Here is a 15,380-nt window from a genome sequence, read left to right on the forward strand (position 1 = left end):
GGATAGGAGTTACCCCTGAGCGCTGCCAGGTGTGACCCAAAAACTAAAACTAAAACAAAAATAAATAAAAAGAAAAAATAAAATAAAAAGTATGTAACCAATGAAGGGCGACACTGTTATAAAACTAAAGTGTAGTAGAATTAAATAAGAAACATTGGGATAAAGGAAAATCAAAGAGAAAAAACAACAGTGGCCAATGGTGAAGACAAAGGAATAAAGATAATAATTCACTGAGATGGTAGAGCGGCGACATTACTTTTTTTTTTTGGGGGGGGGGGTTTGGTTTTTGGGCCACATCCGGTAATGCTCAGGGGTTACTCCTGGCTATGTGCTCTGAAGTTGCTCCTGGCTTGGGGGACCATATGGGACACCGGGGGATCAAACTGCGGTCCGTCCAAGGCTAGCACATGCAAGGCAGGCACCTTACCTCTAGCACCACCGCCCAGCCCCGGCGACATTAGTTTTAAGGGTAAGAATTCCTTATCTTGTCTGCCACATAAACCAAGGGGAAATAAATGGATGGTAACAGAATCAAACAGTTGTATGAACATTGAGTAGAAATAACAAAAGGATCAGATTTAAATACCAAACCCAAAGTCAATGACAAGAGAATCTATACCCAATCTTCCACAAGCTAGACACAGAGGGGACCAGTTATACTAGCAGTCTGGGGGGCAAAGGAGGAGGATGCTGGGAACAGAGTTAAAGGGAGGACAACTCTGGTGGTGGGAATACCCCTAATTCAATGTCACTATGTACCTTAAATATTACAGTGAAAGATTTGTAATTCACGTGGGTCACAATAAAATTATTAAGAAGAAAAAGAATTCCTCATCGTCAATGTTGGAGTTCTATGTATTGATACAGTACTAATCTTTTAGATAACGTCAAATGTTCAATTTATTGACCACACAACCAACAGGTTTAGTAATCTTAATAATGTCAAATTCAATAAATTTAGTCAAACCTAATGTTTGATCAAAACTCAACACTAAACATTAATTTTCCTAAAGGAGAAACTCTAAAAATCAAGTTTGTCATAAACTGAGTTCAATGGAAATGCAGAAAAATCATTTTCTTTTTGGTTTTGTTTTACTTTGTTTGGGGCCACACCCATCCAGATGCTCAGATATTAAACCTGACTTTACAATCAGATATCACATTTGATTGTTCTCAGGGGACATACGGAATGGTTTGTATATAGCATGGGTCAGCTACATGCAAAGCAAGTACCTTATCTGCAGAACTAGCACTCTGGCCCCAAATGTACTAAAATCTAAACAAGATTTTTAACAAGTTTTTAATTTTAAGAACAAAGTTTCTTTATTTAATGAGCATAAATATCATAAAAGATATAAAGTGAATTACATTAATCTAGGTACAAACAGTTAATGAGAATTGGAAAAAGACATATGCAGTGCACAAGGGCTATTCCTAGCTCAGTGCTCATGGTCAGTCCTGGAGATATTCAATAGTTCATGTATTCCTGGATCTCAAATACAAAGATCAGATGTGCAAACAAAAACTCCAAACCATTAACTTAGCTGACCAACCCCAATTAGTGGTTATATTTTAAAGCAGAGTAATTTGTTACTTTTTGCAAATTGTTTTAATAATCTGTGAATGGGTTTGTTTTCCTATGTATGGATTAAGGAAATTGGTTAACAGGTTAGGATAAGAAATAAATGTATACGTAAATTTTTTATTTGAAATTAGTAGATATGAAGGAAAAGGGAGTTATTAGAGGGGGTAAAACAAATGTCCTGTTCATGTAGACAACAACCTGAGTTAGCTACATGCAAATACTGGCATTGCTATGATCCAACAAGCAAGCCAGAAGTCATCATGGGTGTAGAACGAGTAACCCTTGAGCTCAACTTGATATACCTTTCTCACAAAACAAATAAGAAACAAAAACCAATTAGTAGATGTGGAACTAAATGAATGTGATAATTTAAAAATAATAATGCTGGAGAGACAGTACACATAAGAGACGTTGCCTTGCACATCACTAATTCCATTCTGATTCCTATCACTGCATATTTTTCCCTGAGAAGGACCAAGGATGATATCTAAGCTCATATCCAGAAGTAGGTCCTGAGTATTGCTAGGCGTGGTCTAAAAATCACCCCAAAGACAAAATGAAGTCAATTGCACCCATATTTCTAACTGAATAGTCCACACAGTAAGACAATCAGTGTCTTTTTGTTTGTTCTCTGACACTAAACATATTTGCTCAGCTTACATGATTGACTAGAAAGATGACAATATGAACCAGCTTCCTTTGAACTTAAGAGCATAGGGCAGGTTCTGGTGAGTAAGGTCTTATGTAAGAGTAGTGTGGACAGGGGCCGGAGTGGTGGCGCTAAAGATCCCCTGCCGGATCTAGCCTATGATGGACCACTGTTCGATCCCCCGGGGTCCCATATGGTCCCCCAAGCCAGAAACGATTTCTGAGTGCATAACCAGAAGTAACCCCTGTTGTGACAACACTGTTGGGACCTGGTGTGGCCCAACAACCAAAAAATATAATTAATAAATAAATAAATAAATAAATAAATAAAATGAGTAGTGTGTACAGCTATATATCAGTGTTTTTAAATGGACTGATGTGCATTTCTCCTATTTCCTTCTCTCTGGTCCCAGGAATAATGTGGTTGTGAAAAAATCCTGGTATTGCTAACAGTACTCACCAGAATAACTATAGAGAGGCATAGGCTAATATGGAAAAATAAGATTTCTAAAATTCTGAGAAATAGTCTTTTAAGTCCATGACTTTGACTTCTGTCCTTTATATATAACATAATAAGTTTAAGGACAGGACAATAATCCCACATCACTTTGAATTTTATATGTCCTCGATCATCTTAAGCAATGCAACTATCTCTATTTTATTTTGATTTTATCCAGAGCTAAGAAATACAAAGAAACATTTCTCATGGAAAAGAAGAAAGAGATTTCTTTGGGATATATGGAGTTTTAATTGCTGCTAAAACATACAAATTTCTATCCAATTAATTTATCTGATAAAAACCTAAAAGAAGATAATAATCACATAATAATGTGATAATTATTCATATAACCTTTTGTAGGAATAGAAGCAAAAGGAGAACTAAAAAGTAATGACTAGAAAACCATTTTAAAAACTTTTGGCAGCACAAAAGCCATGATGAGTGTTTGTTGCTATAAAAATTAAGTGTGATGGCAGATGTTGAAATGTCAAGGAAATTCATAAGCCTGTCTCTTGGACAAGGGCATATCAGTGGTGAAAGATGAGAAACCATTTCATACAAAAAGAGCTTGTGGAAGACAGATTAAAAGTATGTTGAGGTCTGAGCGACAGGTGAATAAGCTGAGAAGTCAGAACAGTGTTGTCACATAAGTGACCCAATTTTTCCTTTTGGAGAGAAAAATTTAGTTGCCATCCTCATACCTAAGGCAATATATTCACATTCTCATTTTTGTCCATTATTCTAAAATTCTTTTGATTCTTTTTCCACATTTTCCATCCTTGATTATTCTAAGCAATTAGTAATTCTTTGACATTCTAGCTAGGGTCTTAGAGTTCACAAATGAATCTTCAGATCCCTAAATATGCAATTAACATAATTTACTGATTCCTACCACATAGTTATTTTATTATTATTGACATTTTAGTCTAAAATAATTATTTCTATATAAGAAGGGTGAATATGTTAGTATTATAAGATATTTAGCAGCATTGCTAACCACTATTAATTGATCAGAGCATCATCCAAGCCATCTATGACAGTCCTTCTACAAATCTTACCCACTAGTCACTGGAAAATCAAAGTTGCTTCAACTGACAGAAGAGTCCTAGGGTTAAGAGCTAATTTGTCAAGAACATTCTAAAACTCATTCCAGTACAAATAGAAATTCAATTTTCCCTCACATTTTTTTATCTAGAAGTTCAAGTGGTAAGACCCAAAGTCTTCTATAAACTAACTTTACAAATTTTAATGGCCTTTGTTATTTCATCTCTGTTGGATTGCTTTTTCCTATTAGAAAAATTCTAAATCTTGCTCAGCAACCCTTAACCTTTTTTTCCTTAGAGCCCAATTCATTTCTTACTTTTTAGCTATCTAAACCGTACTTCACACTAGTCTCATTAAGTAATTTATTTTGAATGTGAATTTCTACCATGCTTTAAAAATCTACCTCTCAAAGAAGAAAAGTGCCTGTCACAGAGGTAGAATGAAAGAGAAACTGGGAAGATTTTGTGATGAGAAATGAACACTGGTGAAGAGATGGGTGTCTGAACAATGTATGACCAAAACTCAACCATCAACAACTTTTTAACTCTGTATCTCATGGTGATGCAATAAGTTTAAAAAAAACAAATAAAAACAAATTTACTGTAAAATAATTTTTTTCCCAAAAATAAGTATTCTTTTGTCCAGAGAATCCCATTCTTAAAAACACAATGTAAACTTCCCTGCTCTGATTTAGAAAGGTTTCTTGTTAATTTACTTCAGATATTCTGGAATGATTCTTGATATCCTATCTCATATTCCTTTACCTCAGAGTTGTTTACATAAATATAACTTCTTCAAAAAATATATCTCTACTTTGTTTCCCCTGTCCTGGACTATTCTGATCCCTAAATGAACTTGTACTGTGTAATATTAACATAGAAACATCCTTTTGCCTTAGTTTTTACTCAACTATGTTCAGAGAAAATAGAAGCTGTTAGTAATTTCATTTGTACCTTGATATCTTGCAAATACATCATCTTCAGGGCATCTCTTTTGTTCACCTCAGTGTTTTCTGCCCATTCATATGTTCACCGGCAGAAATGAAAATAATGGAAAGAATATATTCTCTTTAGGAACTGATGGAAAATTGTTCCTATCTTGCAGAGCAATAGAAGTTTTCCAATTGGAACCAAACTGCTTATTTATTGATTGATGGCCCAAAAGGAAATTGTTTCCTTTAGGTTAGCCACTGTAAAAAGGTCTTTCAAGAACTTTGTCTGAACACTTTACATGAAGTTAATAAAAGCTAATGGATAAAATGTGACTTCCTGTCACTACTGAATGCCCTAAATAACTCATTTCCATTTATGTTCAATTGAAGTTGTACTGAATATTATGGTATTGGAACAGCTTTGATCCAGAACATGAAAGCACTATGCTATTACTGAACTGACGGTGAAATGTTCTACTTAGATTTTTTAATCCATGGGCACAGAAGATTTAGCAGATTAACCTGCAAAATTTATACAGAAAAACATTATGCAATTGTTCCATGAATTCTATTTCTTCTTAAGAAAGCATATGCAACTTCTGTGATATTTTGTTTGTTTGCTTGTTTTTTGTTTTTGGGTCACACCCAACGATGCTCAGGGGTTACTCCTGGCTGTCTGCTCAGAAAAAGCTCCTGGCAGGCATGGGGGACTATATGGGACACCGGGATTCGAACCAACCACCTTTGGTCCAGGATTGGCTGCTTGCAGGCAAACACCACTGTGCTATCTCTCCGGGCCCTCTATAAGATATTTTGACAGATTTATCAGAACTTTGTTAAGAATAATTTGTTTAATTATTTAGTAATAAATAATAATAAATTTTAATAATTCTATATATTAAGTTTCTAAAAACAATATCTAGTAGAGAATTTGTATCTCTATTTTGTGTAGAGATGAGGCCAGAGAGATAGTACAGCTGTAGGGCGTTTGCCTTGCATGTAGCTGATCCAGGACAGACGATGATTTGAATCCCAGCATCCCATATGGTCCGGTCCCCCTTGCCAGCTAGGAGTGATTTCTGAGCACAGAGCCAGAAGTAACACCTGAGTGCCACCTGGTGTGACCCAAAAACAAAAAAAAATTTAAGGGAGAATGAAAAACTAGTTTATGAAACTCAGTGCCCTAAAACTTGGCTAATCTTTGGAGAGCTCTAACTAGTGATAAAGCTCAAGAAAAAAAGAAAAGGAAAAGAAAAACTGGTTTAAAGATAAGCCTTCTATTTTAAATTCAAGCATCTTTGCTTTGTTCTACTTCTTTGAAACCAGATAAATCATTTTTATATTGGATTTTAAATATTAATTTACTAAAGCATATGGTCATAGGCAGGAATTTAGTGAAGGGACAGCTCTCTCTATATGTCACTTTACCTCTCCACATTGCTCTCCACATCACACAAGACTAAAGAACAGCTGGAGTTTTAACCCTACTATAGTATTTCGGTATTTGTTCCTAAAAATTGTACTGTGATTTTAAAAATAGTTTTCAATATTTCTTAATCTGTTGGCCACAAATTACTAGCTGCAAATTATGACTGCAACATTTTTAAATATAAGTTCATTGTGCACTTGGAAATTCATTTTTATTATGTTTCTCCCAACCATAATGGTATTGGGATAGGGAAGTTACATAATTTGATCAGATAAGTAAATAGAAAAATATAGTCTGCATTGTGCCATCAAGTTTTGCCTGAAACTCTACATTAAATTGACTAAGTTTGTATATATTAAAGTGAACATAAAAAGGGAGAATTAGTACAACAAAAAAGGAGCTTGTTTTGTATGTAAAATATTCGAGTTTGACCATAAACAGTAAATTGGTATCCTGAGCATAAAAAAAGTGATGTCTGGGCACCAAACCAAAGGTAAGTAGTGAGCTGAGCTGGATTTGTTCCAACTTCTCCCCGCAAATTTTAAGAAAAGCCCATATCTGTTTTTTATAAAGTAATGATCATTAAACTATTATTCATATCTTTTTCTTATCAGAATCTGCCAACATATACACTTGTATAGCTCAGCCATATTTATGGTATTCACTTTATTCATGTTATAATTACTTTATATTTTACTTGTACCCACATAAATAGTGTGGCTTTGGGGCTCCTGAGAACAAACCCCAGTGTTCCATATGGTAGCCCAACCCAGGAGCGATTTTTGAGTGCATAGCCAGGAATAACCCCTGAATGTCACAGGGTGTGGCCCAAATAGCAAAATAAATAAATAAATAAATAAAATTTCATTTAAAAAAAAGGGAATAAACATTTGAGACCTGGAAGTTTAGCATTCTAATACTGATTAATATTCAACTTCCTGAAAAGTTTCAAAATAAATTTTTGATTTTTTTGTTGTTGATTATTTGGGGCCACACCAAACAGTACTCATAGATTACTTCTGGCTCTGCACTCAGACTTGGGGACCATATACGATGCTTGGGATCAAATGCAGTTCGATCTTGGGTAGCCTGTGTGCAAGGCAAACACCCTACCCCCATTTTATATTATCTTTATTTAAACAGAAGGATTACATACATGTTTGTAGTTGGATTTCAGTTATAAAAATGAATACCTCCATTCACTAATGCAAACTTCCCACCAATGCTCCCCAACTCTCTCACCTCCTGCATGTATTCCAGACAATACAGCCCAAAATTTTAAATTAAAAAAATGTTAATATATTATATTGTTTTTCATTTGCAATTGATTCATAATTCTCTTAATTTTTCCCCAAGGGGCTCACAATCAAATCTTAGTATTATCTTAGTATTGATGGTGGGAATGTACCTCTGTTCCCACACTTTGGGGAGTTTCTTATCAATTATTTTGTATATTCTGGAAAAGATACTGGTTTTTCATCAGAGCTTACTTTTTGTTGTTGCTGCTGTAGTTTTAAGGATAGAAGATGATATCTAAGCTCTTTACATAGTAGAGCCAAAGTCACACATGTCTGCTGGCAAAAGTTTCAACATTTTCACATCTTATTTTTCCCCCATTTTGGAGAGTTGAACCAAGACACTTCAGAGTGTAGTGAAGCTATTTTCATGCCCATAAACAAAGTAATTGCTGTCATATTGGCACTTGCAAGGGTTCATGGAAAATAAGCCTCAAGTTTTATTTGCTAGCATGTTTCATTTGTTATGTCTGCTTAATTGCATTAATGAGGATATAAGACAAATGTAATTTTAATGCATTGTCTTCCTAACAGTGATAGATTATGTAATTGAAATGCCCACTGAATACTAACTTCCTGCAAGTAAGTTCCTTCAAGACTGAATGATTTTTTTGGGTTTCATTTTGAGTTCAGTGAACATTTAAGTTGACAGATCCCAATAGGTTCTGATATGTGTCTCTTGGGTCTAGTGTACAGTGTGAATAAATGCTGGCTGCTTTTAGTCTTTTTTTATCAATTAAGCCATTTTTATTAATATTTTCTCTCTGTACCAGTATATATAACCCTTTTCTTCTAAAGAAGAGTCATTCTGTATTCCTACATTTTATTTTGTCAAAGCAAAAAGTAAATCCTTTAAAACTGTTATGTATATATAAGTAAAATGAAAAAATATGTGTTTCAAATGGTAAAACAAACAAAAGAATAAACAAAACATGCTGTTATGATAAAAATATAAATAACTACATCTTATTAGAAATGTTTATCTTGGACAAAACAATCTGAAAAATAAAATTGTATTATCTTCTTTTGTAACATAATTATTTCCAAAATTAAACACATAAACATTAGAAAGGAAGAAAATAGTTTGTTACAGTTGAGTAGAAAGAAGAGTAGAAACATTAGAAAGGAAGAAAATAGTTTGTTACAGTTGAGTATGTGGTTCCTCTATTGCTTTAAATGAAGTGGAATATATAAAATAGTTTGTTTTAAAAGTGATCGCAACTACAAAGTTTATGTAATAAGAAACAGTCACACAAATATGAAGAAATGGCCATATCTGGATGGCACTTTAAAGAAAATCATTTGAATACAGAACTTCTAATATGTTCAACTCTCATTGTTCCCAATAATTATGTGTTTCTTTTTAATGTTCCATTTACATGCTTATTAACATATATGATATATCTATGGTATTTATTAACCATAAAGGAAGAAAAAGGAAAATTTATATAGATTTCAATGCATTAGATACAGTATCCAAAGTATTGTGTATCGTTGAAGAAATAAAACACAATGCAAAGTTTTTAACTATATTTAACATTATTATAAACCTAAATATTAAGTTAATATATTTAGGAATATATGCAAATCATTACGCTCAATATAAAATTGAGAATAATAAAAGATGAGTAATGCTCAGATCATTTGTCAAAGAATTGTGACTACAAGAACATTTCAAACAATATTTGGATCAATCACAAACTATTGTCTGACATCCTGGAAATATGGTGTCAAGAAAGTTGTCATCTGGGACCAAAGTCCAGTGAATTTTTGTAATTCAAACTAGAGGAGAAAACAGTTGGATGAATAAAAAATGGAACTATAAACAATAGAACCCACTTGGGGCAAGGAAGGGGTAGAAACATTCATAAAAGAGGCCTCAATTGGTGTTGGAGAAATAGAATGGTTAAGTCACTTTATAATGGTGCCAATCTGGAAATCATATTATTGCAATGCCAGGACAAGAAGCAAGAAAATAGAACTTTTCTTAACAGTGGACATGATCTCCTTGGATCCATTAGATTTATTAAGAGAGATTTTTAGAAATGTCATTTTTTCCTCAGGGCTCACTGCTGCCTCTACGTTCAGGGCTCATCCCTGGTGAAACATAAGGACACCTATAGGAAACCAGGAATCAAACCCAGATTGGCCATATGCAGCACATAGCAAATACCCTATCCACTGAAATATCTTTTCAGCCTCTCGAGATGTCATTTGTGATCCTTCTGCTGCTGCTGCTTCTCCTTCTGCTTCTACTTCATCTTCTTCTTTCTCTTCCTTTTTCTCCTTCTATTTTCTTCCTCTTCCTCTTCTTTTTACTCTTCCTCCTCCACCTCCTTCTTGCTCCTCTTCCTTCACTTCCTCCTTATCCTCTTCTTCCTCTTCATCATCCTCCCTCTTCTTTTTTCTTCTTTCTCTTCTTTATCTTTCTCTTTTTTCTCCTTTCTTTTTAATAAATTTTTATTTTTAATTGTGGAAACAAAGATGCAAAGAAAGAGGACAAGGTAAAGTTACAGTGGAAGGACAATCACCCATAAACAGAAGTCTCAGAAATCTCCTTGCTGATATCTGAACTTTGAACTTTCAGCCAAAGAACATTAAGAAAAATAAACAGAGCCCATGTACAATTATTTTGTCCCACAAGTCCCCAGATTGTAATACATATTATTTCTTAGCAGCACACAAAGCAATATAAAGCCATAAAACTCATGTAACTCCTTAAACATTGAAGGCAAAGTACTTTTTTTACATTTCCATGCACATGCATATTAGTTTAAGTTAACCTCAGAAGTTTAAGTGGGTTGTTTTTCTTAAGGATTAGAGTCAAAGGAACACAGTAAAAACGGTGTTAGAGTGGCAATTATTGTTTGCATAAGCCCACCAAAATATGAGGGACATGGAAAGGAAAAGTCTTGACCTAAATACAAGGAGACCCTACCCCTGAAGTTTCCTGGCATAAGACCAACTCTAGGCTTCAGGCAAACTAGTTTGTCTAATCCAAGTCACTGTCTGTAGTGCCATTACACTTTTATTTTTCACTCAGTCTAGTCTCTGTTGTTGGTATCATGTTTCTGTATTAAAGATCCTGAACTCTGCATATTCTACATTGCAGTCAGGATGGTGTGGAGCATCCTCTCATTTCACCTCACAATTAAAGGGCAATGCAGAGAACCCTGTCCTGTAAGCAGGTCGTTGTTGTTGTCAAGTCTTCTTAGTGTTAAGGGAAGTCTATTTTGAGCAGGTCGATGTCAGAGCAGTGGTAGGGTCTTCCCTGGTAGAGGATTGCTTCCAGGTGTTGTTATAAAAAACCTTGGATGTTTCGTAGATAGCTTTCCTGGTTCAGGGGTGAATGGAGGATGCCCATTCTTCTGAGGCCTGTGCCTGGTCATTATATCAATGTTCAGGGTGTAAGGTCCCATTGCACTACAAGATTTGTGTGTCCCAATCTCTATTAGATAAGAACTTATTTGTATGTATAGTATTTTCCCATTTTAATGTGCCTATGCAAACAGGAAACAATGCCATGTGGTGTTATCAGTGCATATGGGGGCATTAAGGACAAGTCCAACAATCCCCATGACAGGGTTCAATCATAAGCATTAAACTAGAGGGACTCTTTCACCAAAATTCCTTATTGAAAAGCTCACAAAGAGAAGAAAAAAATAGTGGGTAGAATCGTCACTGTAAAAGAATACTTAGTAAGAGTTATAGCTGTCAAAGAAAATACACATAATATTCAAAAGACATATGTGTCCATTTTATGTCTTTTGAAATAGTTGGGAGTTGTTAAATTCAATGTACGACTTTGGTCTGTGATTAGGACTGTGCAATGCTCTAGTTAAAAAGAGTAAATGTGGGGTACTGATGGTTGGGGGTGAGAGAGTTAAGGAGTAATAATGAGTTTTGTAGAGGTGTGCGAAAGGGCAGAATCTGTTGGGGCAGAAGGCCGGTCTTGGTGCCTAACAAGTTAAGAACTGAGGGTAAAGAGGGTTAATTAAGGGGAAGATAACAAATCCAGATTAGGAGATGAAGGAGTAGAAGGGACTCTGGTGTGGGGGAGGGGCAATATATCAGAGGGGCTCTATACATTGTATAGCTGAATTGTTTGTGGATTAGGGTTGGCAGTCAGAGAAGACCACTGTATAGGAAGTCACGTCTACATATACACTGATTTTAGGGACCTATTTGAATGTTATCCTCCAAATCTAGAGCATTCTATTTTTTTTCTTAGAAACAATCAAGAATTAAGAACATTTTTGGGTGAACTTAAAAAGTATATATGTATATACATAAATATATTATAAAGTATATATGCTTTTGAAAATGAATAATAGTAAGAAAAGAACTCCTGAATGGGGTCCAGTATGCATACAACAGGAGTGTATTTCCCCAACCCTCCCTGCAGGGCCCAATTTACCAGGCAGGCCCTGAAGACCAGTCTGGCGTGAGGGGGATCTCAGTCCCCTGGACTAAGTGGTCAGCCCAGGGGGCCTATGGCTAGCTGTCCTGCCCAGAGCCCCCGACATACCAGTGGAAGACACCCAGAAGTCTTGGCATGTGGAGTCTTCTGAGTGCAGCCCCTGCCTCTGTGGTTTGTGTATGCATAGGGAAGGTGATTCTCTCCTCCCACCCCCCAGGGCCTGATTTACCAGGCCTGGCCCTGAAGACCAGTCTGGCCAGTCTGGCGTGGGAGGATCTCAGTACCCTGGACTAAGGGGTCAGCCCAGGGGGTCTATGGCTATCTGTACTGCCCAGAGCCCCCAACATACCAGTGGAAGACACCCAGAAGTCCTGGCATGTGGAGTCTTCCGAGCGCAGCCACTGCCTCTGTAGTTTGTGTATGCAAAAGGGAGGAAATTCTCTCCTCCCATCCCCCAGGGCCTGATTTACCAGGCCCGGCCCTGAAGACCAGTCTGGCATGGGGGGATCTCAGTCCGCTAGACTAAGGGGTCAGCCCAGGGGGCCTATTGCTAGCTGTCCTGCCCAGAGCCCCCAACATGCCAGAAGTCCTGGCATGTCCTCCTCTTTGTTATTCATGCTACTCCTCCTCCTCTTTCTCCTCTTCTTATACTTCTTCATCCCCATCCTCTTCTTTTACTCCCTCCTCCTCCCCATTCTCCTCCACCTTCCTCCTTTTCTTCCTCTTCCTCCTCATTTTTCTCATTCTCTCTTTCTATTTCCCTTTTAGACACTGTGGCTTGGAATATTGTTACTAAAGTGTATCATATATATCACTTTACTTCCTTTCAGAACCCAATTCTTGTTCACAGTGATCTTTTACAACTATCATTGTCATGTTCCTTTCTCTGCCCTAACTGCACTCCCTGCTTTGTAACAAGCTTCCTACCATGAGCTCTTCCTCTCGGCCCTCATTTCTATTATGTTTGGGTATTATTACCATACTAGCTTTATATACAAAAATTAGTGCAATAATTATATTCTCCTTCTCACCCATTTAACTCAATATAGTACTCTCTTTCCAAAGGGTATCCTACATATCACTTTACCTCCTTTTAGAATCCAATTCTTGTCCACAGTAATCTTTTACAACTACCATTGTCATAGTGGTTCTTTCTCTGCCCTAACTGCATTCTCTCCTTTGTAACAAGCTTCTTACCATGAACTCTTCTCCTTGACCCCCATTTCTATTATTTTGGGTATTATTACCATACTCTTTTTGTATTATTACCATCTTATTTTATATACAAAAATCAGTGCAATCATTATATTCTTCTTATCACTCTTTTCACTCAATAGAATACTCTCTTTCCATCTATGTATTAAGGAAATTTCACAAGTTCATTTTTCCTGATGGCTGAATGCTTTTCCATCATATACTTGTATTTTTGATCCATTCATCTGTTCTTGAAGATGGGTTGTTTCCACTTTCTGGCTATATTTAATAGGAGTCCAAGAAATATAGAGTCCAAGAAATAAAGATGCCTTTTCTGTACTGTGTTTTCAGACCCTTTCGGTATATTTCCAGAAGCAATATTGCTGGGAGCTCTATTAATAGACTTGGAGGAAAAGATCAATAGCAGCTCAAAGTTTCTTGGTCAAATAAAACCGGTTTTTTTTTTATAAAATTAAGGTGAAAGTACCATCAAAATTATAACGTGAAGGGTTTCCTTGGAACTGAGTACTCAAAATGTTAAATCTAAACTCATCCTTCCAAGTTATTTGAGGTATAAATACAATTATCTTATGTAGGTCAGCACTAAAATATGTTCCGCTAAGAAATTTCAGTAGTCAGAGTTTAATTCTTTTCTACTTTCAACTATGGCTTAAAAGTAAAAAGGCCCCCAAATAAGAAGACCTTAAATCTGTTAAATTCACCAGCTATAGAATGATTATCAGTCATTAAATATAGTGCAAAATTTAGTACTTTGTAGATAAAATCGTTCATGTTTTTGTCTAAAATAAAATATATCTTCAATATCATCAAATGATTAATTTCCAGCTAGCATATAATAAAAGTCTGATGTCCACAGTCTAAGCATTTATACTTTACTCTTCTATGGTCCTGACACTATAAATATACCCAATGTACTAATTATGGGACAGTTCCCTGAGAAATCTGAACTGGACCCAACATTTTATTATCATAAATCTGTGTCATGAACTCCACATATCGAACAGTAAGCACAACTCAGTGTCCTCTGAACTGTGATAGAAGGTAGACTGCCTCCTTCTGTTGGTCACACTTGTCTTCAGAGTAATTCTAAAAGTAGCACATGTCACAGAAATTATACAAAGAAGTAAATGCTTTCCAAATAGGTAATCAATTACTTGGTTCCAACAGAGAGAAAGTGGCCAAGTAGTGATGCCAATGGCAGAGAAGTCCAGGAGAGCAGACTGGAGAGAAGGCTTAAAGCAGATGGGCAGAGTTGTAGCCACCTGGAGTAATTCTCTAAGTCAATTAGCAAGGGACAGTAGTAAATTTTAAACTGATATTTAAAGGAAAGGCACGGAAGGAGGAAAACTTGCCTATGAAGAGTTTGTATTTAAAAATAGGGATTGCAGTCAGGGTAGAGAAGGGTCCATTATGAAAATAATAGTTGAAACTTATCACTCTGGACAAAACTGGGGTATTGAAAGGGAACAAAGTGATATGCATGGTGTCTCTTTATTAACAATACTGCAAACAGTGTCAAAAGGGGGGAAATGGAAGAGAGAGATAAGTAAAATAACTGCACTTGTCAGATATGGATAATTTAATTAAGACTTATTAAAACTAAATGGTAATGAAATTACTAAAAAAAACTTGATTATGAGAATACTTGTAATATTGTCATATACTCAATTGGATCATTATTTTATATTTTAAGATTTACATTCTGCTGTTGGTTTTGTTTGATGAGTTTATGTGGATTCTATGGTAATTTTACTATAATTTGGAGGTATACAGGACTTTTAGAAAATGTGGAGCTGGGCCTATGAACTAATAAGCGGACTGTAATGGATGATGGGCATGGCTGCCAGAACTTCTTGAGGTATACAGGCACAGTTTGACCCTCCTGCAGCTGTTAGCCATGAAAACAGCATAACTGTAGTTTTGGGTAGTTATTTGTATAAAGATTAGTAGAAAATCAATGAAGCAGGGTCATTGGCATAGCAGCATTTGTTGAATATGGCTGGTTATGTAGCTGCCAGGGCTTCAGCAAGTCAACAGACTTGCCCTGACTGCCTCTTAAGGGTCCCCAGTGTGATCAATTGTAAGACCAACCTGTATTTGCTCCTTTCCATTATAACCTCCCTATTTTCACATTCATAAATGTGTCTGGTTATCGCCTTAATTTCTGCATAGAGGGAACCTCCCCAACCAGAAGTTTGTTTCCATATAACCATATAACTATATAACCATAGTTATATAATTCACAAGGTCCTTACTTGCACGGTAAGCTAATGGTTCAATATAAAAAGTATGAACCAAAGATAATTTTATGGTT

The sequence above is a fragment of the Suncus etruscus genome, chromosome 2 (genome assembly GCF_024139225.1).
Source record: "Suncus etruscus isolate mSunEtr1 chromosome 2, mSunEtr1.pri.cur, whole genome shotgun sequence".
Classification (NCBI taxonomy): domain Eukaryota; kingdom Metazoa; phylum Chordata; class Mammalia; order Eulipotyphla; family Soricidae; genus Suncus; species Suncus etruscus.